This window comes from Orcinus orca, chromosome 12, assembly GCF_937001465.1.
Source record: "Orcinus orca chromosome 12, mOrcOrc1.1, whole genome shotgun sequence".
NCBI lineage: Eukaryota > Metazoa > Chordata > Mammalia > Artiodactyla > Delphinidae > Orcinus > Orcinus orca.
In genome coordinates this window covers 2,391,182-2,414,963 of record NC_064570.1, presented here as the reverse complement: position 1 = coordinate 2,414,963, position 23,782 = coordinate 2,391,182, and the positions used below count along the sequence as shown (strand labels likewise).

Below are 23,782 nucleotides of genomic sequence, written 5' to 3'. Positions count from 1 at the left end.
TTGGGAGGAGGGGTGGAGGGGTGTTGGGGTGGAGGGGTGGAGGGGTGGAGGGGTGGAGGGGTGGTTGGGAGGAGGGGTGGTTGGGAGGAGGGGTGGTGGAGTGGAGGGGTGGTTGGGAGGAGGGGTGGTTGGGAGGAGGGGTGGAGGGGTGGTGGGGTGGAGGGGTGGTGGGGTGGAGGGGTGGAGGGGTGGAGGGGTGGAGGAGTGGAGGGGGTGGCGGGGTGGAGGGGTGGTTGGGAGGAGGGGTGGTTGGGAGGAGGGGTGGTTGGGAGGAGGGGTGGAGGGGTGGAGGGGTGGTGGGGTGGAAAGGTGGTGGGGTGGAGGGGTGGTGGGGTGGTTGGGAGGTGGGGTGGAGGGGTGGAGGGGTGGTGGGGTGGAGGGGTGGTGGGGTGGAGGGGTGGAGGGGTGGAGGGGTGGTGGGGTGGTGGGGTGGAGGGGTGGTGGGGTGGAGGGGTGGTGGGGTGGTTGGGAGGAGGGGTGGTGGGGTGGAGGGGTGGTGGGGTGGTTGGGAGGAGGGGTGGTGGGGTGGAGGGGTGGTGGGGTGGAGGGGTGGTGGGATGGTGGGGTGGAGGGATGGTGGGGAGGAGGGGTGGTGGGGTGGAGGGGTGGAGGGGTGGAGGGGTGGAGGGGTGGAGGGGTGGTGGGGTGGAGGGGTGGTGGGGTGGAGAGGTGGAGGGGTGGTGGGGTGGAGGGGTGGTGGGGTGGAGGGGTGGTGGGATGGTGGGGTGGAGGGATGGTGGGGAGGAGGGGTGGTGGGGTGGAGGGGTGGAGGGGTGGTGGGGTGGAGGGGTGGAGGGGTGGTGGGGTGGAGGGGTGGTGGGGTGGTGGGGTGGTGGGGTGGCGGGGTGGAGGGGTGGCGAAGTGGAGGGGTGGAGGGGTGGTGGGGTGGAGGGGTGGAGGGGTGGTGGGGTGGAGGGGTGGTGGGGTGGAGGGGTGGTGGGGTGGAGGGGTGGTGGGGTGGAGGGGTGGTGGGGTGGAGGGGTGGTGGGGTGGTTGGGAGGAGGGGTGGTGGGGTGGAGGGGTGGTGGGGTGGTTGGGAGGAGGGGTGGTGGGGTGGAGGGGTGGTGGGGTGGAGGGGTGGTGGGATGGTGGGGTGGAGGGATGGTGGGGAGGAGGGGTGGTGGGGTGGAGAGGTGGAGGGGTGGTGGGGTGGAGGGGTGGTGGGGTGGAGGGGTGGTGGGGTGGAGAGGTGGAGGGGTGGTGGGGTGGAGGGGTGGTGGGGTGGTTGGGAGGAGGGGTGGTGGGGTGGAGAGGTGGAGGGGTGGAGGGGTGGTTGGGAGGAGGGGTGGTTGGGAGGAGGGGTGGAGGGGTGGAGGGGTGGAGGGGTGGAGGGGTGGAGGGGTGTTGGGGTGGAGGGGTGGAGGGGTGGTTGGGAGGAGGGGTGGTTGGGAGGAGGGGTGGAGGGGTGGAGGGGTGTTGGGGTGGTGGGGTGGAGGGGTGGTTGGGAGGAGGGGTGGTTGGGAGGAGGGGTGGAGGGGTGTTGGGGTGGAGGGGTGGAGGGGTGGAGGGGTGGAGGGGTGGTTGGGAGGAGGGGTGGTTGGGAGGAGGGGTGGTGGAGTGGAGGGGTGGTTGGGAGGAGGGGTGGTTGGGAGGAGGGGTGGAGGGGTGGTGGGGTGGAGGGGTGGTGGGGTGGAGGGGTGGAGGGGTGGAGGGGTGGTGGGGTGGAGGGTGGTTGGGAGGAGGGGTGGTTGGGAGGAGGGGTGGAGGGGTGGTGGGGTGGAGGGGTGGTGGGGAGGAGGGGTGGTTGGGAGGAGGGGTGGAGGGGTGCAGGGGTGGAGGGGTGGAGGGGTGGTTGGGAGGAGGGGTGGTTGGGAGGAGGGGTGGTGGAGTGGAGGGGTGGAGGGGTGGAGGGGTGGTGGGCTGGAGGGGTGGTTGGGAGGAGGGGTGGTTGGGAGGAGGGGTGGAGGGGTGGAGGGGTGGAGGGGTGGAGGGGTGGAGGGGTGTTGGGGTGGAGGGGTGGAGGGGTGGTTGGGAGGAGGAGTGGTGGAGTGGAGGGGTGGAGGGGTGGAGGGGTGGAGGGGTGGTGGGGTGGAGGGGTGGAGGGGTGGTGGGGAGGAGGGGTGGTGGGGTGGAGGGGTGGAGGGGTGGAGGGGTGGAGGGGTGGAGGGGTGTTGGGGTGGAGGGGTGGAGGGGTGGAGGGGTGGTGGGGTGGGGGGTGGAGGGGTGGAGGGGTGGTGGGGTGGAGGGGTGGAGGGGTGGTGGGGTGGAGGGGTGGAGGGTTGGAGGGGTGGTGGGGTGGTAGGGTGGAGGGGAGGAGGGGTGGAGGGGTGGAGGGGTGGGGGTGGAGGGGTGGTGGGGTGGAGGGGTGGAGGGGTGGAGGGGTGGAGGGGTGGAGGGGTGGAGGGGTGGAGGGGTGGCGGCCCCGGGGCGCAGGTGGCAGGAAGAAAGCTCTGGATGTAGGGGAGAGGACTGAGCCTCACCTACTCTACTGCTTCCTGACCTTTCCAAGACCTCTCTCTGGAGCTAATCCTTGGCTTCTCTGCTGGTCATTAACGGACGTCTTAAGGTGTTCACACCACAACTCTGAAAGTCTTCTCTCTCAGACTTTTCTCCGCTGTCCCCCTTCCCAGTTAACAGTGTAGGCCCCTCCTTGAATTCCTCTCCCCCACCACACCCGGGGCGTCCGCCGGGTCGAGGCCTCACCCTTTATCTCCAGCACCAGCCGCTGCTCCCAGGCTTCCGCGCTGGTGCCTCTTCCGGAGCAGCAGTGGCCTCCTGGCCGGCGCCCTGCCTCCCCTGCACCTTGGCGGGCTTGTCCTCACAGCTCGAATCAATTGTAAGGAAATCAGCTCATAACTGTGCACTGCTCGACATTTTCTAGCCTTAGAAGCTGAAGTGTGTCCCCCAAACTGGGGTCCTAACTCCCAAGACCTCAGAATGTGACCGTATTTGGAAATAGGGTCTTTAAAGAGGTGATTAAGGTAGAATGAGCTCATTAGGCTGGCCCTGATCCAACGTGACTGGTGTCCTTCTAGGAAGAGGCGGTGAGGACCCAGATGCAGAGAGACAGACACTGTGGGCAGAAGGACGAGCCCACGAAAAGGCAAGAGCAGGCGGCAGCAGCAGGCCAAGGACAGAGGCTCAGGGGAGCCCGCCTGCCAGCACCGTGACCTTGGACTCCCAGCCTCCAGAACTGCGAGAAATACAGGTTTCTGTTGTTCATCCACCGCCCAGTCTCTGGTGTACGTCTATGGAGCCCGAGCGAACCAGCACAGACGGCTTTCAGGGCCGAGCCTAAGTCACACTCCTGGTCCTGGGGCTCCTGTGCTGTGCCCAGGTCACGTCCAGCGTGGTCCCCACCACGCCATCCAGCCGCTGTATTTGTGGGCTGCTCTCAGCCAATGAGGAAATCAGCACAAGAACATCACCTGTCTGCCTCACTCACTGTGTGTCTCCACCAGCGAGGTCTTCAGAAAGTCAAACCTGAATATCAGTAAGACTCACGATGCAACTTCCAAATTACAGGAGATACAGGGGACAGGGGAACCCGTCCGGCGACACCGTAAGGAGGAAGTAAGATTCAGAACACTGGAAACGCTACAGGACAACTAATCCGGTTTCTTTAGCAAATTAAAAGGCAATAAAAACAACAGGTGGGAAGGAGATTGCAGATTAAGTGAGACTTAACAGACCTGTCAACCAGTCACAAGATACGACCTCACCTGGATCCTACTTCAAGCAAAGTATTAAAAATGAGGTAACTGGGGAAAGTTGCAGACCTGACCCTTGATGATATTGACAAACTGTGAACTTGTAGTCACTATGCTGGATTTCTGCACGTGTGTGTGTTTTGAAAGAGACACATCTTATCGTTAGAGACATTGCCTGAAGTAGCTGTAGCTGAAATGATGTGGTAGTGAATCTCTTCAAAACCATCTGGAGAAGTTGGGCTCAGGGGAAAGGGGTGGGGGAAGTGAACCAGGTTTTCTGAGGGACACTTGTTGAAGCCGTGCAGTGGATGAGACAAGTCCATTATGTTAGTCCCCCATCGCTTAAAATCTTCCTGAATAAATGTATGTATAAAAACAGAAACTATGCAGCACAAAGGGCATGAAGAGGCATTTCACAGGAGACAAATCAATGTAGCAACTACGAATACAAAAGGACGTAAACTTTATTTGAGCAGTGCAGTTCTACCCATTTAACTGGCAAAAAAATTTTAAAGTCTGACTATACCAAGTGTGGGAGAGGGTGGTGAGCCCCAGAATTTCTTGTGTTTTGCTGTTGGCGTGAAAATTAGCACAACGGATTTAGAAGATGGCATGGCATTCCTCCTAAAGTGAATAATTACATTCTCCATGTGCGTGCTATTCAGCAATTCCATCTCAGGTAGTGCGTGCGTGCGTGTGTGTGTGTGTGTGTGTGTGTGTGTGTGTGTGTGTGTACTTGTACACACACAACACATCCAGGAGAAACTCTTCTGCATATACTCCAGGAGTTGTGTATAAGAATGTTTGTAGAAAATAAATAAATCAGTAAACAAGTCAGGAGAGCTGCGCATGGACCAGCGATGAAAGTGTGGCTTGAACCAAAACCTGTGCTGAACTAAGGCCATCCTCTGCCACTAAGTACAGAACAGCCCACAGCCCCCTTTGCTGGGTGACTCACGCCAGCCTGCGGCCCGTCCAGCCTGTTAGCCCTGGGCTGTGTCAGCAGGTAGAATCAGATTTTCATTTTGTAAGATGCTGCAGGGACACATTTCCCAACTGCACTTGAAATAAAACTTGAGTATTTAATCTGATTTCAGGTCAAGTCTTTCTGGCTGTGTGTGCGCATGTGCCTGTGCGTAACCTTGAACTTGTCCCATTGCGACAGTTAAAAGCCAAAGCATCACAGGCATCAGAATCACCTGCGGCCTTGCAGTCCCAGCGCCCTGCCCCTGCCCGCCCAGCCTGCTGACTTGCTGGATCTCCAAGTGAATGGAGAAGCCTGGGCTGGAGGTCCTGGGCGGACAACGGAAAGCGTGTGTGCACCTGCCGACTGGCCGGGAAGGGACAGGACCAGACCCCGGGGAACAGAAGCCAAGGTGAACTTGCTGCTTTTCCCCACAGCCCGTGACCCCTGAGTCTAGGGAGCTGGGACTGCGCAGAAGGCAAAGTTTTCTAAAAGGAGGTAACTTGGAACTCTTATTTTAGGTAGTGGCATGTTTCAAGAGACACCCACCCCTGCCCGGACTCAGCCGGACGTCACCCTGGTGTGGGGGACCCTAGACCCTGCAAACCAAATCTCCCCGCAGGAAAGACCGGGGCCCTTGGTGTGGCTGTCACCCTACTGTCCTGCATTTAAGGTCAGCAATCTTGAGAGAAAATAAAGACAACGGGATTCAATTAACCTGAAAGAATGCATCAAGGCAAATACAACAATGAGTCATTAAATAACACTTTGGACGTAAACAGATGTTCTCTTTGGGCAAATTTTCTAGGTTGGTGGGTATTTTAAGCTTTACTGGGGACAACAGATGCAAAGGTTATTAAGTGGCTGGAGTAAGTGGAGCATCGCCCATCTGTCCCTTGTTTTCTCCGAATCAACTCTAAGTCAGTATGTGTTTATGTTTGTAATCTAAAAATTCATCGGAAGGTTTCTGTTTCTTCTGAAGAAACAGAAAAGTAGTAATACCTGTTGACTATTTCCACATCTTTGTTACGTTTAGAATGTTCAACTCTGTTATATACAATCAACCCAAAGAGCGGTTAGTTGTCCAGCCCCTACCGTGTCCCAAGCAGGGTACTAACACCATGGGGAACGCGAGCCCACGTCCTCAGAAAGGAAGGTCAAGGATTTGAGTCAGGGGTGCACGATTCCAGGAGGACTCTGCCACCCTCCTGCATGCAGAGAACTCTGATTGGCTCTTACAAAAGCTTAGTAGGTAAATCGCTTTCCTTGGAGATTGCCAGAAAAGTGTTCCACCCATGCACTTTTCTACAAGGTATAAAGTTGCCCCTAAATTAAGCTGGAGAAATCACAGGCTCCACCTTGTACCACATGCCTTGTCTCCCATGAAACTGTTCACTGACCTCTGTTTTGCCGTAAATTCTCAGATTATATCTATAAATACTATATGAGGGATTATAGAAAATTCAATGCTATATTCACTGCGGAGATTTATTTCTGAGAGTGATGTCCACTGCCTTATACAGGATACCCTTGATGGGCACATAACGGAAGAATTAACTTCAGACCACACAGCTCTAAGAAAGGCTATATTCTCCTGTGTTTTAATGTGTAGATGCTGTGAATTGCATAACTGATAATGTCTCCCCTTTCGCATCAGCCTCCGGGAAGCTCAGAGTTAAATTCTAAGCCCTCCTTTAACAGGTGGGAGGATGGGATGGTGCACACTTATCTGCTGTTTCACTCTCTGCCTTCATCTTCCCCATCACCTTGATCTGGTTTTCAGTTTCAGGCTATTGTGTTGGGAGCATCGTTAATGACGTGGGTCAGATTCCTCTTGGCATGTAGGGTAGATACAAACGTATTTAAGAACCACACAGATGCCTATATTCCATAGAAGAGATGTCATGCTGCAAGTCAACCTCACAGAATGTGGTACCACGAACCACGAACACACACTGGAGGGAAAACATAAAACCCCACGGATAAAACCTCACAATGGAGAAAGTCAGCACCCGGATCCAGCACGTGATGCCCGTGCTCACCCTGTCCTGGTCCAGCCTTAGCCCGTATTGTTGCCAGTGGTGACTCCTCTGATGGCCATAGGATGTGGGAGCAGAATCTGTGCCCAACAGCCAGAATGGCATGGAAGGCGACCCCCACCAGCCTGCCCTTCTAGCCCTTCCTCCTGGACTCCACACCCCAACCTTTGCCCCAGGACAGAATTCAAGCAAGATGCTGCCGTAGCACCGTCCCCAGGACCACATGACAAACCATCTAGTTTCACCCCATACCCTGCTTTTTCCCTGACTCTTTCTTCCAGAAATCTTTTTGCATTTACTATTCCCATGGTAGAAGCGAAGAAAGGGCTTTGCTCATGAGAATAAATTTATCACAAAAAAACCTTACGAAGGTCAGAGACAAAAACGTTCAACGTACCTTAAAAAGTGACATCGTTGATTCAACAAATGGTGTTGGAGAAACAAGATATCCACACGCTAAAGAAAGAAGCCTTACCTTACACCATATACAAAAGTTGACTCAAAACAGATCAAAGATCTAAACATAAAACCTAAAACTATAAACTTCTAAAGAAGAAAACAGGGAAAAGCTTCACGGCATGAGATTTGGCGATGACTTCTTGGATATGACACCAAAAGAACAGCAACAAAGAAAAAATAGGTGCATTGGACCACCTCGAAATTTAAACTTCTGAGTATCAAAGGACACACTCAACAGAGTGAAAAGGCAACCCAGGGAATGGGAGAGAATATTTGCAGATTATATACCAGTTAAGAGGCTGATCCCCAGAATGTTAAATAATTCTTACAACTCAACAACAAAAAAATTCCTGTTAAAAACTGGACAGAGGACTGAAATAGACATTTCTCCAAAAAAGATACACAAAAGGTCAATAAGCACATGAAAAGATGGTGAACATCACCAATCATTGCAGAAATGAAAATCAAACCCCAATGAGATACCACCTCACAGCCAGTAGGATGCCTACCGTAGAGGGAAAAAAAAAACAACAGAAAATAGCAAATGTTGGCAAGGATGTGGAGAAATTAGAACACTTGTGCATTGGTGCTGGAAACGTAAAATAGTGCAACTGTTGTGAAAAACCGTATGGAGGTTCCTCAAAAAATTAAAAATATAATTATCAGATGGTACAGTAATTCTACTTCTGGTTATAGACACAAAAGAAGTGAAAGCAGAGATTCAAATGTCTGTGCACCCATGTTCACAGCAGCATTATTCACAAGAGCCAAAAGACAGAAGCAACCCAATCTGTCGACAGACTAATAGCTGAACAAAATGTGGTCTATACACACAATGGAATATTATTCAGCCTTAAAAAGGAAGGAAATTCTGACACCTGCTACAACATGGATGAACTTAAAGGACATGATGCTCAGTGAAACAGGCCAGTCACAAAAGGACAAAAACTGTATGATTCCACTTACACAAGTGGTCGAGATCATACAGACAGTAAAATAATGTCTATTTCTTGTGGGGGAGAGAGTGACGGAAGAGGGGATGGAGAGTTATTGTTCAATGGGGACAGAGCTTCAGTTTTGCAAAATAAAGAAACCTTCTTGCATGGTTGGTGGTGATGGTTGCACAGCAATGCAAATGTACGTAACGCCACTAAACTGTACCCTTTAAAATGGTTAAGATAGTAAATCTTACGTGTATTTTACCACAATTTTAAAACTATCCCCCCCAAAGAATGACATCATTGATCCAAAGTATGAAGTATCTCTCTCAATACATGCACGAGAAATAATATACACCAAGTTCATGGGCATCCTTCTGCAAGGCAAGTGAAACAAGGATTGTTGTCCTGGAGGTGCAGTTCAGTAAGTTCACACCAGTCTGCATTCCCACAGGTGTGCTTTTCATCCACCCAGTCCCTGCTCTCTCAGCTCTAGATCCTGAAAGCAGGTCTGGAGTTGGCGCTGCTGCCTTACCTCCCCTCTCCAGGTCCGGGGTGGGATCCCAGACCCGTGGGCTTCCATCCTGACTTCTGTGCCAAATTTTAATATCTTTTATTTGATATTTTCGGTATTTTTTCTACTTTCCCCTTCCCTTCTACACTAAAACCGTTTCCCATACTCCTTCCATCTCACTAGAGCCCTGACCACGAAATGCGCATGGCCAGACCCTCTCTCGTCTTTGGAGCTGGACCATGCCATGCAGTGGGGGTGTTAACATCTATAAGGAAAGGCCTCCCTGAAACCATGGAATCACCAGGTGCCTGACTGCAGACTGGGAGATGCTGCCCAGATCGCCGACCCCACCCCTGCAGGATGGGAGCACATACCCCCTCCAGCTGTTGGGGGTACTAACACCTTCCAAGGAATTGCCTTCAGCTCAGAGAAACCCCTCACCCAAATCTCGCCCCATTCCTGGGGTATCCCACATCCAGGGATGGGGTGCAATGACCCAGTCCCTCCCTCCTATTAGGATTGGTGAAGCCTGTGCTGTGACTGCACACGTGTGTACAACCTTTCCCTCTGCCCAATCTTTCCCTTCATCCCCACAAGTGGGGACCCAGAGAGCACTCCTGTGAGACTAACTGGAAGGCAGGTGTTCATCTCAGAGTCTTGAGTTCCAGGCAGCTGAAACCAGAGGCCCTGTCAGACCATTCCCTCAGGACCTTCCTCGACCCTGGAGATCATGACCACAGAGCTTCCCTGAAGAAGCAAGTGGACTCTAGGGCCGGCCGGGAGAGGCGATAAATACCCCTCCCACTCAACTTTACCCTTAAACCTCTTTGCGTGTCTCTATACAACCATCACACCTCCCCTTCCCCCGCCAAAAGAAAAGGGATCAACTCTACGCGCAACGAGAACAAAGCCCTTGAGTTGACTCTCTTGTCCTTCTCTGCACCTCTTGACAGCAGTGGTCCTCCTGCAGAAGAGGTTTCACCCTTCCTGGCGGGAGTTCCCTTAGGACACACATCCTCTTTCTTCTTTCCTTGCAATGTTCATTCTCATCTTCCCTGTGCCTAGTCAAGTAGCTAAAGACTATACAGAGAAATTCTAAAACTGAGAATGGCAATGACAACAGCAAGTATTTCAAACAAATGATATTCCACCATACATACATATAATCACATAATTATGTGATTACCTATGGATAGGTAGGTAGATAATAGATTGATATATAGCAGATAAATGGATGGATAGACAGATACACAAATGATAGATAGATAACAGATGCATAGATAGATAATGGATGGATAGATAATAGGTGGATAAACAGATATCAGTACAGAGACAATAGGTGGATGGATAGATAAATAACGGATAATGGACAGATAGACAATAGATGGATGGATGGATAGACAGATGGACAGACAGACAGGAAATGTGTACACAGTAATGGGTGGGATGAATCGTATAACAGAGGTGGAATACAAGATGCATACCAGATTCCTGGTTTGGCTTTGAGAGAGACCTGGGAATACTTTTAATGATTAAAGGAAAGAGAATACACAGGAAGAAAAGAGTGGTGACGGCATTTGCAAGCCTAGAGAAGACAGGAAGAGGAGGGGTCACAAGGAGTCAGATTTGGACATGCTGGGCATGAAGCTGGGGCATCACCCAGTGGAGCTGGAGTAGAACCTAGACTGTTGATGCCTATTTGCAATTACTCGAACTTGTAGAAGCCAAGCCAGGATTTGAATTCAGTTCGAATCCACTTCTGACAGGCCCTAGATTCTAGGCCTGGAGCCCTGGGCATTCTGCCCCTGGTCCACCACTACTGCTTCTAGAGACCGTAACACAACACACAGGAAACAACCAGCTCTTAAAAGTAATAAACAGCAGAAAAGTGGGAATCACGTTGGTGTTTTCTCTGTTAGGTCAACTCAAGAGAAACTAGTTTCATCTTGAAAACAAATTTTTTCTGAACTTCAGAAAGTCTCAAAAAGTGTGCCAGGAAAATCGAAATGTCCCACCATTTCAACATTAAAAAATGTATAGGAACCAGAAAGTTGACAGATGTGTTCCTAAACTTTTGTCTTTGAATGTTCACTGTCATTAATTTGAATTCAGTGGAAAAACAAACAGCCTGAATTAATAAAAACCATGACCGATGCATAGTATTTTCTAAGTGAACCTTTATTACTTTCAAGCCCTCATAATTAAAGGAAGTAAATTCTGGGAAAGCACTGTGTCCAGTGTCTTAGAGCAGAAAGCACTGCCCAGTGTCTTAGAGCAGAATTCTGTAACCTTCACATTAAAATCTCTCATTGTAAGTACATCTTGCCAATGTATTTGAAAACAGCATGCTCCCTTAGGTAAGAGCAAGTTAATTTGCCTAGCTGAGATGTTCCGCAAGCTTTTCCTTCCATGACGAGGTCAGTAATCTTAGCATGAACATTTACTGAGGGCTTACTGTATGCAGGCCGTTAGCCAAGCACTTGCACAGTATTACCTCATTCAATCCTCAAAACATGAAGTGGATACAAGTGTTATCCTCACTCACTCATGATGCAACTGAAGCACAGAGAGGGTCACACGGCTGCGAAGGTATGAAATAGGTCCAGCCAGGTGATCTGAGAGACCATTCGTAATCAACAAAGGGAAGGGTCAGAAGCAGCACAGATTCACCCATCCACAGTCCGTACTGAGGAGGGCCTCATTCGTGGAGTTTATGGCTGCAAGTGTGGACTTTTCCTTTATTACATAATCTTTCAAACTGTAGCTCCCCAGAGTTTATACCTTTTTAAAGTCAGGTTTATTGAAATATAAATTGTCTACAGAACAATTCACTTCCTTTAAGTATGCAAGTCAATGAATTCTGACAGATTCATCTGGTCATGTAACCATCACGACAATCAAGATACACAACACGTCCTTCATCCTAAAAGCTCGCTCACGTCCCTTTGGGGTCAATGCCCTTCTGCAGTCCACATTCTCTGGAAACCACCGATCTCATTTCTGTCCCTCTATAATGGAATCCTAGAGTATGCTGTCTCTGGGGTCTGGCTTCTCTCACTGGCATAAGAACTTTGAGATGCAGCCATGTTGCTGCATGTTCTTTTTAGTTCTTTTTTTTTTTGCTGAGAAATATCCCCTTTGTAGAGATGTGACACAATTTGTTTATCCATTCACAAGTTGGTGGACATCTGAACTAGTTCCAGCTTTTTGTTATTATGAGTAAAACTCCTGTAAATGTTCACATATAAGTACTCGTGTGGACACAAGATTTTATTTTTCTTGAGTAAATACCTAAGGGTGGAAGCGTTGGCTCGTATGGTGAGTGTATGTTTACTTTATGAGAAGCTGCCAGCTGTGTTCTGAAGTGCTGCACCATTTTGCATTCCCACCCACAATGCAAGAGAGTTCCAGTTGCTCCACAGTTTTTCAAGAACGTGATATTGTTGGACCTTTAATCTTACTATGTATGAGGTGGTATCTCACTGTGGTTTTGCATTTTCCCAAGTGACTAAGGATGTTGAGCACCTTTTCATGTGCTCATTTGCCATTCTTAGATTTCACTGTTAGAATACCTGTTCCAATAGTTTGCCAGTTTTTACTGGGTGTTAGTCTTCTTATTTCTAGTTTTAAGAGTTCCTTATGTAATCTGGATATAAGTCCTTTACCAGTTATGTGTTTTGAAAATATTTTCTCCTAGTCTGTGGCCAGCCTTTTAATTTTTCTGATGTGTCTTTTCAAGGACAGAAATCTAGTTTTTTAGAAGTCACATCTATTTCTTCTTTTATATTTTATGCTTTCTGTGTCCTACGCCCTCCCAGTGTCTTAGGCGTTTGCATCATGTGCTGGGTAGGGGTTTGTGCCATGCATACTGAGGGGCTCCCTCAAGGCAGGCCCTGACCTTACACCACATACCTCCAGGGAAGGCCCGCGGAGAGAACATGTGAGGGAGGGTGGGATCCCGTACCTGGGGCCCCTGGATTCTAGGCTGGTGCACGAGCCCACACTCGGTTGTCTCCTTCTCACCCACTTTCATGGTGGCCGTATCTTCTACCTGTTCTCTGCCCAGGAGAAACAGATCATGCCCCAGCCCTCCCTGAAGGGGCTTGTCATCCTTTAGGGTGAAGTTCACTGGTCGCCTTGCTCTCTGATGGGCTCAAGGAAAGTTATAACTTTGCAGGTTACCTGGTTTTTTCTCATTGTTGACGATGTTCTGTTTTTCTACATCCTAAGCAGAACCAGAACAACAAAGCATTTTGTTGTTAATTGTTTGCTTACTGATTTTACTGATAACCTATCCAAGTGTTTTTCCCCTCAGAATTAAATACAGCCTGCATGTGAGAAGTGACACTCAAGAAGCAGAATTTGTCCTAATTCACAGTTAGCTTAAGAGCTAGTTTTTACTCCTGCTTCCAAGGCACACAGAGCCAGCGCTGACTCTGCATGAGCAGAAACTCATTGGCAAAGGCTGCAGGTCACAAACCCCAAATCCCCGCGTGGTAGACACAGAAGGCCTGAGTCATGGGCTGGGCACCCCCATCCTTAAAAGCCTTGTAGGAGGAGGAGGTCAGCAGCGAATGCTCTCAGTTAAAATTAACAGCTAGAAATCAATGCTCTGTCCAACAGAGGTACAATTTAGCTAAACTGATTTTTTTTCAAGGAAGTAAAATGACATGGAGAGAAGGGTGGGTAGCTTTTAACTTATAAAGTGAAGTGCTTTTGACCTTCCTGATTCAGCGGTTTTGGCGAAGGCAGAAGGAAAGCATCAACCTCTCAGTCACGATGGGCATTGTGCTTATGCAGGAAAACATTCTTCCTTTTGAGAGAGGCATATTGAAATATTTAGGAGTGAAACGTACAGTTTACACACTTCACCTAAAAATACTTAAGCAAAAAATATTCACCGAAAAATTAACCAAAAAACTCAACAAAGGGCTTCCCTGGTGGCAGTGGTTGAGAGTCCGCCTGCCAATGCAGGGGATGTGGGTTCGTGCCCCCGTCCGGGAAGATCCCACATGCCACGGAGCGGCTGGGCCCGTGAGCCGTGGCCGCTGAGCCTGCGCGTCCGGAGCCTGTGCTCCGCAACGGGAGAGGCCACAGCAGCGAGAGGCCCGCGTACCGCAAAAAATAAAAAAAATAAAAATAAAAAAATCTACAAACAATAAATGCCAGAGAGGATGTGGAGAAAAGGGAAGCCTCTTGACTGTTGGTGGGAATGTGAATTGATACAGCCACTATGGAGAACAGGATGGAGGTTCCTTAAAAAACTGCAACTAGAACTACCACACGACCCAGCAATCCCACTACTGAGCATATGCCCTGAGAAAACTATAATTCAAAAAGAGTCATGTGCCAAAATGTTCACTGCAGCTCTATTTACAATAGCCAGGACATGGAAGCAACCTAAGTGTCCATCAACAGATGAATGGATAAAGAAGATGTGGCACATGTATACAATGGAATATTACTCAGCCATAAAAAGAAACGAAATTGAGCTATTTGTAGTCAGGTGGATGGACCTACAGTCTGTCATACAGAGTGAAGTAAGTCAGAAAGAGAAAAACAAATACCGTATGCTAACACATATATATGGAATCAAAAAAAAAGGGTTCTGATGAACCTAGGGGCAGGACAGGAATAAAGACACAGACCTACTAGAGAATAGACTTGAGGATATGGGGAGGGGGAAGGGTAAGCTGTGACAAAGCGAGAGAGAAGCATGGACATATACACACTACCAAATGTAAAATAGATAGCTAGTGGGAAGCAGCCACATAGCACAGGGAGATCAGCTCAGTGCTTTGTGACCACCTAGAGGGGTTCGATAGGGAGGATGGGAGGGAGGGAGACGCAAGAGGGAGGAGATATGGGGACATATGTATATGTATAACTGATTCACTTTGTTATACAGCAGAAACTAGCACACCATTGTAAAGCAATTATACTCCAATAAAGATGTTAAAAAAAATAAATAAAATAAAGTACCTTTCTGCATCATTTTATGCATTTATCACTGTATACTTTGTACCATAGTTATCACTGCTCCTACACAACAAACACCCTGAAACCAGTGGACACGTGTCATTCATCACCGGGTCTTGTAAACTGCTTTTACAGGACAGATGCTGAAGAAATATTTCTTAGATAAATAAGTGGATAAATGTTTACTATTCCTAGAGTAACTTTTAAGAAAAATAAAAGAAGATGGAGTAAGGAGAAATGGGGAAATACACCATATCTGAGAGTTTAGTTACTTTACATTGATTTTCTAAATGTAAACTAAACTGTCTTACTTCTCGTCTTAGAACGGAGACTTTTGAGTTTAGCGGTTTAAAAACGAATGCCATCCCAGTGTAACACAAGTGTCCTTAAAAGAGGGAGGCAGAAGGTCACAGTCAGAGCAAGGAAGCAGGAGTCAGAGAGGAGAGAGAGTGCTTGGCTCTGCAGATAGAGGAGGAGCCACCAGGCAAGAAGTGTGGGCGGCTGGGAAGTGGGAGGAGACATGGAAACGGATTCTCCCCGCAGTTCCCACAAGGAACACACGTCTGCCAGCACGATGATTACGGCCCCATGTAAGTGACGGTGGATGTCTGCGCTCCAGAACTGTGAGATTAAAAGTTTGTGCCAGGCTCCCCTGGTGGCGCAGTGGTTGAGAGTCCGCCTGCCGATACAGGGGACACGGGTTCGTGCCCCGGTCCGGGAGGATCCCACATGCCGTGGAGCAGCTGGACCCGTGAGCCATGGATGCTGGGCCTGTGCGTCCGGAGCCTGTGCTCCGCAACGGGCCCGCGTCCCCTGCATTGGCAGGCAGATTCTTAACCACTGCGCCTCCAGGGAAGTCCCAGTTTGTGTTATTTAAAACTAGTAATAATTAAAATAGAAAAGGACAAAAGCCTACCTCCCCAGGAGATCATCAGCTGAACCACTGAATAAAATTAGTATTAGTCACATGTTTAGCAAAATATTTGTGACATAGCAATAAAAGTAGACACTAACAACAACAAAAAAGCAGATGCCACAATACCCCTTGCTTGGAGAAAAAAGGATTTGGAAGCCAGTGACAGACAGTGTCCTCGCAGACTGCCCCAGGTGGCTCCTCTGCTCCTAGAAGCGCCTTCTCTGAGTGCCGTGCCCTTGTTCTGAGGGTCCGTCCCCATTAGAATTCGGAGTGTGGTCCAAGGACCAGAAGAACCTCATCCCTGGGAAGGAAGCCAATTAGAAATGCAGACTCTTGGGCCCACCGAGGCCCACTGATGCTGACGTGCAGCTTCGCAACATCTGCAGGGGCTTCTCGAGCTCGGCAAACAGGACCCGACGCCCACGGAGGGTCCGCACCTCCGGGGAGCTGGACGGCTTCCTCCCTCTCATCCCTCCTCCCAGCTTGGGCACAGCTGACCCTCTGTGGGGCAGCCCAGGCCCGAGGACCACAGGAAGCTTGCCTGGCACAGCCTGTGCCAGGGCTGGGCAAATGGTGGTGGGGGTGGCTTCCAACGTGCCACGAAAAGCCAAGAGTAACAAAGTAGCAAAGGGGCCGGACTTCTCCTCGTCAGTTTCAGCAGCAGCGCTCCGGACGCAGAACCGCAAACGTGTTCTAATTTCTACAGTGGCCACTGGGAGGCAGCGGTCTCAGGTCAGGACTACCAGCCACCAAGGGCGGAAGACGAGCGAGTCAGATGTCAGGAAAGCTGCGGAAGACACGGCCTTTCAAAGTTACAGGAAGAAAGATGACGGGACAAGAATGGAACCTAACTGCAGAGCAAGAAAACAGAAATGAAAAGGTGTGAGGCTGCAGCTCTTACAGGTGCGTAAGAGGACAACGCGGGGACTGCACCTGGGCCCCCAGAGGCGCATGGCGGCCGGGTCAGAAAAGGACCTGTTTGTCGGGCTCCGTCTCTGAGAGAAGGCGCGAGAGGGTGTCCACAGCACAGTGACAGGACCTGTGTCGTGTTCCTCCCTTTCACTGGTGTCAGTGTGACACCCAGCTGACTACCCTCTAAATGGGACAAGGACTGGCCAGGGTAAGGGTTGTGCAGGTAGAGGACAGGGGTCTGATGCAAAACCACCGCAAAGTATTCTCTGGTCTCAAACTGGGCTCCCCCAGCACCGGGAGTTCGGGGTGGCCCAAGTCTCGGGTGCTCGCCTGTGCTCTGGTGCCCTTAGACAAGCCTCAAAAGTGACCCAGCCTCTGCCGCGTGAAAGTGTGTGCCGGGCAGAGCGCAGCAGATGGGACTAAGCACACGGCCCGGCGGGGACGGGGGAGCCAGAGAGGGCCACAGAAATCCAGTCCGTGGACGTTCACGGGTTTAGTTCACGCCCGGAAAAGCACGGTCTCTGGCCGACTTTTGAGACCTGAACCCAACAAAACTGAGAATCCCAAGTGTCCTATTTGTTATGGGTTGAACTCTGTCCCCAGAGGATCTGTCAAAGCCCTAAGCCCCAGCGCCTCAGAAAGTGCCCTTATTTGGAAACAGGGTCTCTGCGGGTGTAGTAAGGAGGAGAGTCATCAGGGTGGGCCCCGCTCTGATACGACTGGTGTCCTCATCAGAAGACGGCCAGGTGAAAACCACACAGGAAGAGGCCACGGGAAGACAGAGGCAGAGACCCGTGATGTGTCCACACATCAAGGAGCCCCAAGGACCGCGGCCGCCACAGAGGCCCGGGGCAGAGGCCTGGGGCGAATTCGCCCTCTCAGCCTCAGAGGGAACCAACCTGCTGACACCTTGATCTGACCTCCAGCCTCCAGAAGAGCCAGGGAACGGACTGCTGTTGTCTAAGCTGCCCCGTCTGTGGAACTTCCTTCTGCAGCCCAGGAAAGGATCCGGTACCACAGCCACAAGAGGCCCAACTGCAACACGGCGACACCTCGGGACTCTGCACCCCGACACCCCGCCCCTCGCCGGGACCCGGCGGCAGCCTCCTAACCCGTCTCCCTGCCTTCACTCTTTCCCCACGAACTCCCTGCTTCCCCACCCAACAACCAGAGGGACTGTGCTTTAAGAAAATCTATGCCGTCACACCATTTTCCTGCCTAGGAGTCGCCAGTGGCTTCCCAGAAAACTCAGAATAAAATCTGAAGGCCTGCCGGGTCTCCGCATCCCTTCACAGGGCCTCCCTCTCTTCCCTCAGCTCCCGCCAGCCTGGGCCTGCTGCAGGCAGGGGCTGCTCCATCCCCACCCCCCCCACCCCACCCCCACCCCCCAGCTGCCCTGCGGCTGCCTCTGCCTTGAACCATCTTCCCCCAGGTCTGGGGGGTTGGTCTCTTCCATCGTTTAAGTCCCAACCTAAACTCCACCCGCTGGATGAGGCCTTCCCTAACCACTGCTCTGCTAATCCGGCCCCAGCTCAAATCACTCTCGGTTTCCTTGCTTTCTCCCTCCATAGCCCTCACTGCTACACGGAATGATCTTATTAGTCAGTTGTTCGCTTGCAAGAACACTGAGATGTAAGGTGCGTGCTGCGGAGACTCTAGCTGGCCTCATTTATCTGAATCACTGAGTCGCAGGAGCCTGGCACAGTGCCAGGCTCGGCACCATCACTCAGTAGACATTTGCCGAAAGAATTAAGAAAAGGGAGGCAGAGGGAGGACAGGGGCGGGGGAGGGAGAACTGGCTTGAGCCAGATGTATAGCCGTGGGCTGTGATGCCCACGGCAACCTGCCACACCCACCCGGGATACACCTCAGACCGTCCATCGTTCTAGGAAGGGTGCTACAAATCATCCTCTTGTATTTATCCTATTATTTTAAAAATAGGCACTTATGTGTCTGAATCCTCAAATCGGGACTTGGAATCCTTCTTTTGTCTTCTCCGTATATGTTACATGCGGTTGCTCCGTTCATTCTACCTGAGACAGAAGGTGAGAACCGACTTAGGGATGGAGGAGCCGGGACCCCCGGTTGGTGTCCCCAAAGGTGCCCGGAGGAGGGAGCAGTCGGGGAGGCGTCTGCTGCAATGAGCCAGGCGCTCGCTCAACGTGCACTTGGCACTGTGGGCTGTTTTAGTGCCACATCTCGGAAAGAAGTGTTTGAATGATTCCCTAGAGATTTGTATGACTCACATAAATTGCAAAGTCCATGTCTCCGCACCCAGCTCCCAGCTGCATCTGTGTTACAAGACCAAGGGTTTTAGGGGGTTGTTTTACTTCAAAATATCTGAAGGATAAGACACTACACAATTTTCTATCTCATACTTTGAATCTTACCCACCCATGTACAGCATTATTATGGAGGAAAATCCTCTCTCTCTCTCTCTCTCTCTCCCTCTCTCTCTCTCTCTCTCTCTCTCTCTCTCTCTCTCTCTCTCTCTATATATATATATATATATATATATATATCCTCTCTTACCATAATTATTCAAATGATCCATTTGATGTTAATAAAGTGTAAGAAACTTTTGTGATTCTAGTAAGTCAACAATGTATCCCACCCATGACAAAGACAACGGCCAAAAAAGCAGGGGTGGGGTGTGTAATCTTTCAAAAGGACCTCCAGCTCAAGCTCCCCTGTGTTTTCCATACACATAAAAAAAGATCAAGTTTTCTATTTTCCCAATTTGAAGGAAGAAGGAGAGAGAATCTTGAAAAGAGAAAAGGGGAGAGAAGCAGAGTGACACTGCAGGGTCGGTGGGCTCCACGCGGCCACTGGAAACAGATGGGGCTACAGCAAGGCTGCTTCTGAGCCCCCGGGGACACGGGGCAGGGTCCCCGAGGCACCTGTAATGTTGTTTTAAACCCAGAGAAGAGGACAGAGCATAGCCTTTGACCCCAGGCCCTGATTCCATTAGCCAACAATCTACCACCTAACGTCAGGTATCTTGAGGGCAATCAGTGATTTTAGGAAGAGAAAATAAGTCAGTAGAAAAAGCTTTGCTTTGAAGTCCCCTTTTTGTTGGTTCTCTGCTATAATTAGCAAATTACACCACTTTTGATGCCTCAGTTTCACCACCTGAAAAATAGGGAAAGTAACAGACCTCCCTTCCAGGTCCCCGAGTCTGGGAAGATGGAAGAGGACATAAATCAGACACATTAAAAGCAGGGTCCTTACAGAGCATCTCTGCAGGCAGAGGTGCACGGTCATTCCTATGGGCTTCAAACACAGGAGGCCCTAAAACACACCCAAACTTGATCCCAGGGCTTCCTCCAAGCCACTGCTATGCATTGAGCTGCAGGGAAAGGGCAGCTTTGACTAGCGGTTTTGCTTCATGATTTGGCAACCATCTCAACACAGGAGGTTACTCTTGGCCATGACAGGGTGGGCACCTTTTCCCGGCAAGACCACCCGTGAAGTCACTGTGCTGGCAGGGAAAGCCCCGCCCCCCAGGGCTGTCAGGAAGACGCAGGCCGCTGGCTTGTTCACACGGGCGACAGCTGGTACCCAATAAGATGTGAACAATTCGCTCTGCTCGCCCAAAGATGGGGCGGCAGCAGACAGCGTCCCACACGGGTGCCCAGGGTTCCAGAGACTGTTCCTGTTAGCACGGAGTAGTCCTTTTATTCTCAGAGAGAAAGCACTCTGAAACGTGCTCCTGCTGACTTGGCTACAGAAGCAGAAAGGATCGCAGAAACCGAAAACAGCTGCAAGCCGGCTTCCGGCTTCCAGCAGCGGTTACGGCGGACACTTAGGGATGATGTGATAACCGAAAAGGCCGATGTCTCCTGATGACAGAGCCAGGCTTCTTGGCTCACGTTGATTCTTGCAAATAACCACCACTGACACATCAGATACGCTCCACCAATTTTCAGCCCCAAATCGTGCCTTTTCCTTCGTGTCTGCCCCAGTAAGTGCTAACGTTTGGTGAAGCCAATGTTACGGTTACGGCCGTGCAGGGCATTAGCCTTTCTCCAAAATGCACTGTGTTGACGTTGCTCTTTTCTAGACTTTCCGTAAGGCTTAGGGGGATTCCTGCCTTTTGCTGGGCAGAAAACAACACGGAACACAAATGCAAACAGTGACATAGTCGACATGCCTTTGCTGACTCCAGCCCCCAGAGACAGGTGGATGCTGTGAAGGCAGACTGCCGGCAGGTAATAAGCAGGCTGGGAAGATCATCTATCCATCTCTTTTCAAACTCCCAACCATCTTCTTAAGCTGTAATTGCACTGCTTGTAATTGCTTTATTCGTTCTGAGGTTTCATTACTCTTCTTGTCTCATTTCTATGCAATCCAGTTTGGATTGTTTCTTCTTTCTTTTTTTTAAGGAGCAATGCAACTGTCTAGATTCCCAGGGCGGGACAGGTAAGAGGCAATCTGTTGGCATCTGCAGGTGACCTGGGTGCAGGCAGCTCAGTCCTGACCTGGCCGAGAGCTTGCTGTTCCCATGACTTAGGCCAAAGGGCTTTGAAAACACTCTTGGGTCATTCTCTCCTTCAAGCTTAAAGGGCTCCCCCAAAGCTTGTCCCTGTCCTGCCCCTCGCCCCTCTTCCCCAGCAGAGAACTGCAGACGTCCAAGCTGCAGCTGCTCTGAAGTCAGGTGGCTGGCCATTGAAGGAGGTCACGCTGATAGATGCTTGGGAGTCACGGTACACCTGCCCGAGGAACTGCCCACTCATCCCCTGACCCCCGAGAAGAGGGTAGGGGCCGGGCAGCTGGCATTCCATCCTGAAGCATCCTCACTCGGCCCTGAGAGCTGCATCTGCCTCCCTGTTCCACACCCCTCGGGGGCAGGTCTCTGTGACAACAGCGCTCTCCTGCCAACGGATGGCTGACAACAGGACTGCCACCCAACCCCCGCTCCATTCTGCCTCCAAGATGCCAGAATTTCTGCTATGAAAACCGAGGGTAGAATTTTAGGAGGAGAGGGAAACACCCCAGGAGTCACGAGGAAATAAGGTGAAACCACAATAATGTTGGAAACAGCTTCTCTGGATCTGGTCTCTAAGGTTGACCAGAGAAGAAAATGGTCTTTATTAATAAACAGACTCCTGAAATCTAAGCACTTTAGAAAATACATGCAACAAGTTCTAATGTTTTTTCCACAGGTTGTTCTGTGAAATTAGAAACTCGCTTAAAAATCCCCCATGTGTCTGAAATACCTGGAGACGGAAGGCTGAAGGATGGAGCGAGGATGCAGGAGCTGTTGCTGACCAGCACCAAGAGGCTCAGCACCTCCACCTCTGCAACGTGGAAACAGGCCGGAGCCACGGGCCGCCGCTCCCCCGGCCTCGCTCTCCCCTTTCCACACAGCACCCCTCCCCCACCTTCAAGAGCAACCGCGGGGCTCTTGTGCGCAGGGTTGGGAGGCTGCGGTCACCCCGGGACTAACCTTCCAGAGGCTCCCACTCTGCACCGCCGTGTCCCAGCCCACCGAGGCGTGTGCTTCCGCGTTAAACTTTTAACTCTGTTCGGTGTCCTAATTTCCCAGCATTTCCACTGGCTTTGCTACGCACCACCTGCCAAAAGGAGCAGGGAAATAGGACCACAAGACCCCACAGAGCAGGTGCCTCAGACTTGTTCTCTCTGCCTGGCCCCTTCCAGGAACCCCTCAAACAAGTAGTTGAGGGAATATTTCCTAATGGGATCTGCTGAGGCTGTTTTGTTTTGTTTTGTTGTTTTCCAGAGTATAAAGGGTGATGGCCTCTGACGGGCCAAGTGAAATCATGCTGAGTCACCCCCCTGTGAATTTATGACACAAATCCCTGCACGACACGGACTCTCCGAGAGAGGAAGCCTTTCCCTCCGCAGAGGTGAGGAAAAGGTAAGCGGCAGGAACGCGCAGCTTCTGACACCGACTCCTGTCTCATTTTCAATCTTTAGTCTTGACCTTCACCAGAGCTCTTTTTTCAGAGGTTGGACAGAGCTGTGGTATGAGATACAAGTGGACAAGAGTCACACGTGGAGACACTTATGCATAAAACATCCCAAGTGTGTCCTATACTTTATACATATATGTATTAATATACACACACACGTGTACCTGAAGAACGTTCCACACGCAAGAAGCCGTAACAGTTAAAGGCGCTACAAGGCTGGAAGCATCACAGTCACCCCCGTTCATCCGTTCGTACTTCCACACCGAGCACGAGGCTTTACCCACAGGCTTCCAATAAATATTCTTGATTGACTGAATGAATGAACACACCGTTGCTGAGGTGAATGCTATTTTTTCCTAAACAAGACTTTTTAGTCATCGTACACGTTCAGACTGGCAAAAGCTGTGACGCCTTTCACGCCCAGTTCAGTTGCCATCTATTTCACGGGTCTGAGCCACAAATCCTTCGGTTATAGATGGCTTGCAGAGCGCCACTCTGAAGGCTAAGGGGGACGTACAGGGGAAATCTGGCCCCAATACAAATCAGACAACCGCTCAGAACCCCCAGGTGACATTCACCCGCTGCTGGGCTGAAACCTGCGGCAGAGTTTTCAGCATCGTCTGTCGGAAGCAGCCGCCGACAGCTGGACACCCCGCGTCTTTCAGTTCCCAGAACGCTACGAATGCACCTACACATCAGCGTCGTGTCCTGTAAAATACTCCTAAGATACTCTGCATTCATTAAGAGCCAAAGACATACTGGTATTCTGTCATCCGGACTAGGTGACATGGGGAAACTGTAATCACTGCCTCTATCTCGTGTTCTGTTGTCAAAAATAACTTCAAGGGGCTTCCCTGGTGGCGCAGTGGTTGAGAGCCCGCCTGCCGATGCAGGGGACACGGGTTCGTGCTCCGGTCCGGGAGGATCCCACATGCCGTGGAGCGGCTGGGCCCGTGAGCCATGGCCGCTGAGCCTGCGCGTCCGGAGCCTGTGCTCCGCAACGGGAGAGGCCACAGCAGCGAGAGGCCCGCGTACCGCAAAAATAATAATAATAACTTCAAGGGGGTCCGCTGATTTGACTGCCTTCCTGCGGTAAATTAACACCTACCTTTCCATCAGAAGTGTGAGGGATCAGATGACTTCAGACCAGGAGGTCTCAGGAAATCACTGTAGTTCATGAAGTAACAGACTATTAGTTACTAAGCATGTCAAGGGGATCCTGGTACACAGGCAATCGTGTCGCCAGTTTGATCACCACCGTGAGCACCACGGAGCCTGCCTCTGGCAGCTGACAGCTGAAGGACCTCAGCAGTCTGTATGCAAGAAATACGCTGAAGGTTCCCTGGAAATCAGAGTCCCCACACACCCCAGTGGCAGGCGCAGCGTGGCTTGGATCCTTGGAGACCTTGGCCTGGGGCCTCGCTCATCTGCAGGGGTGGGTATTCCTTCCTTACTTGCCCCTGCCCCTGGGCAGG

At 50.9% G+C, this 23,782-nt stretch overlaps 1 protein-coding gene and 1 long non-coding RNA gene across 3 annotated transcripts in view; one reads left to right on the top strand and one right to left on the bottom strand.

Moving 5' to 3' along the window:
- Positions 1-23,782, bottom strand: part of RPS6KA2 (ribosomal protein S6 kinase A2) — a 359,802-nt gene that overhangs the window by 330,500 nt on the left and 5,520 nt on the right. The window lies entirely within an intron of this gene.
- Positions 2,957-5,380, top strand: LOC117196263 (uncharacterized). The gene is made up of 3 exons (XR_004476358.2): positions 2,957-3,697; positions 4,748-5,026; positions 5,136-5,380. It is a non-coding gene; the product is annotated as an uncharacterized LOC117196263 (long non-coding RNA).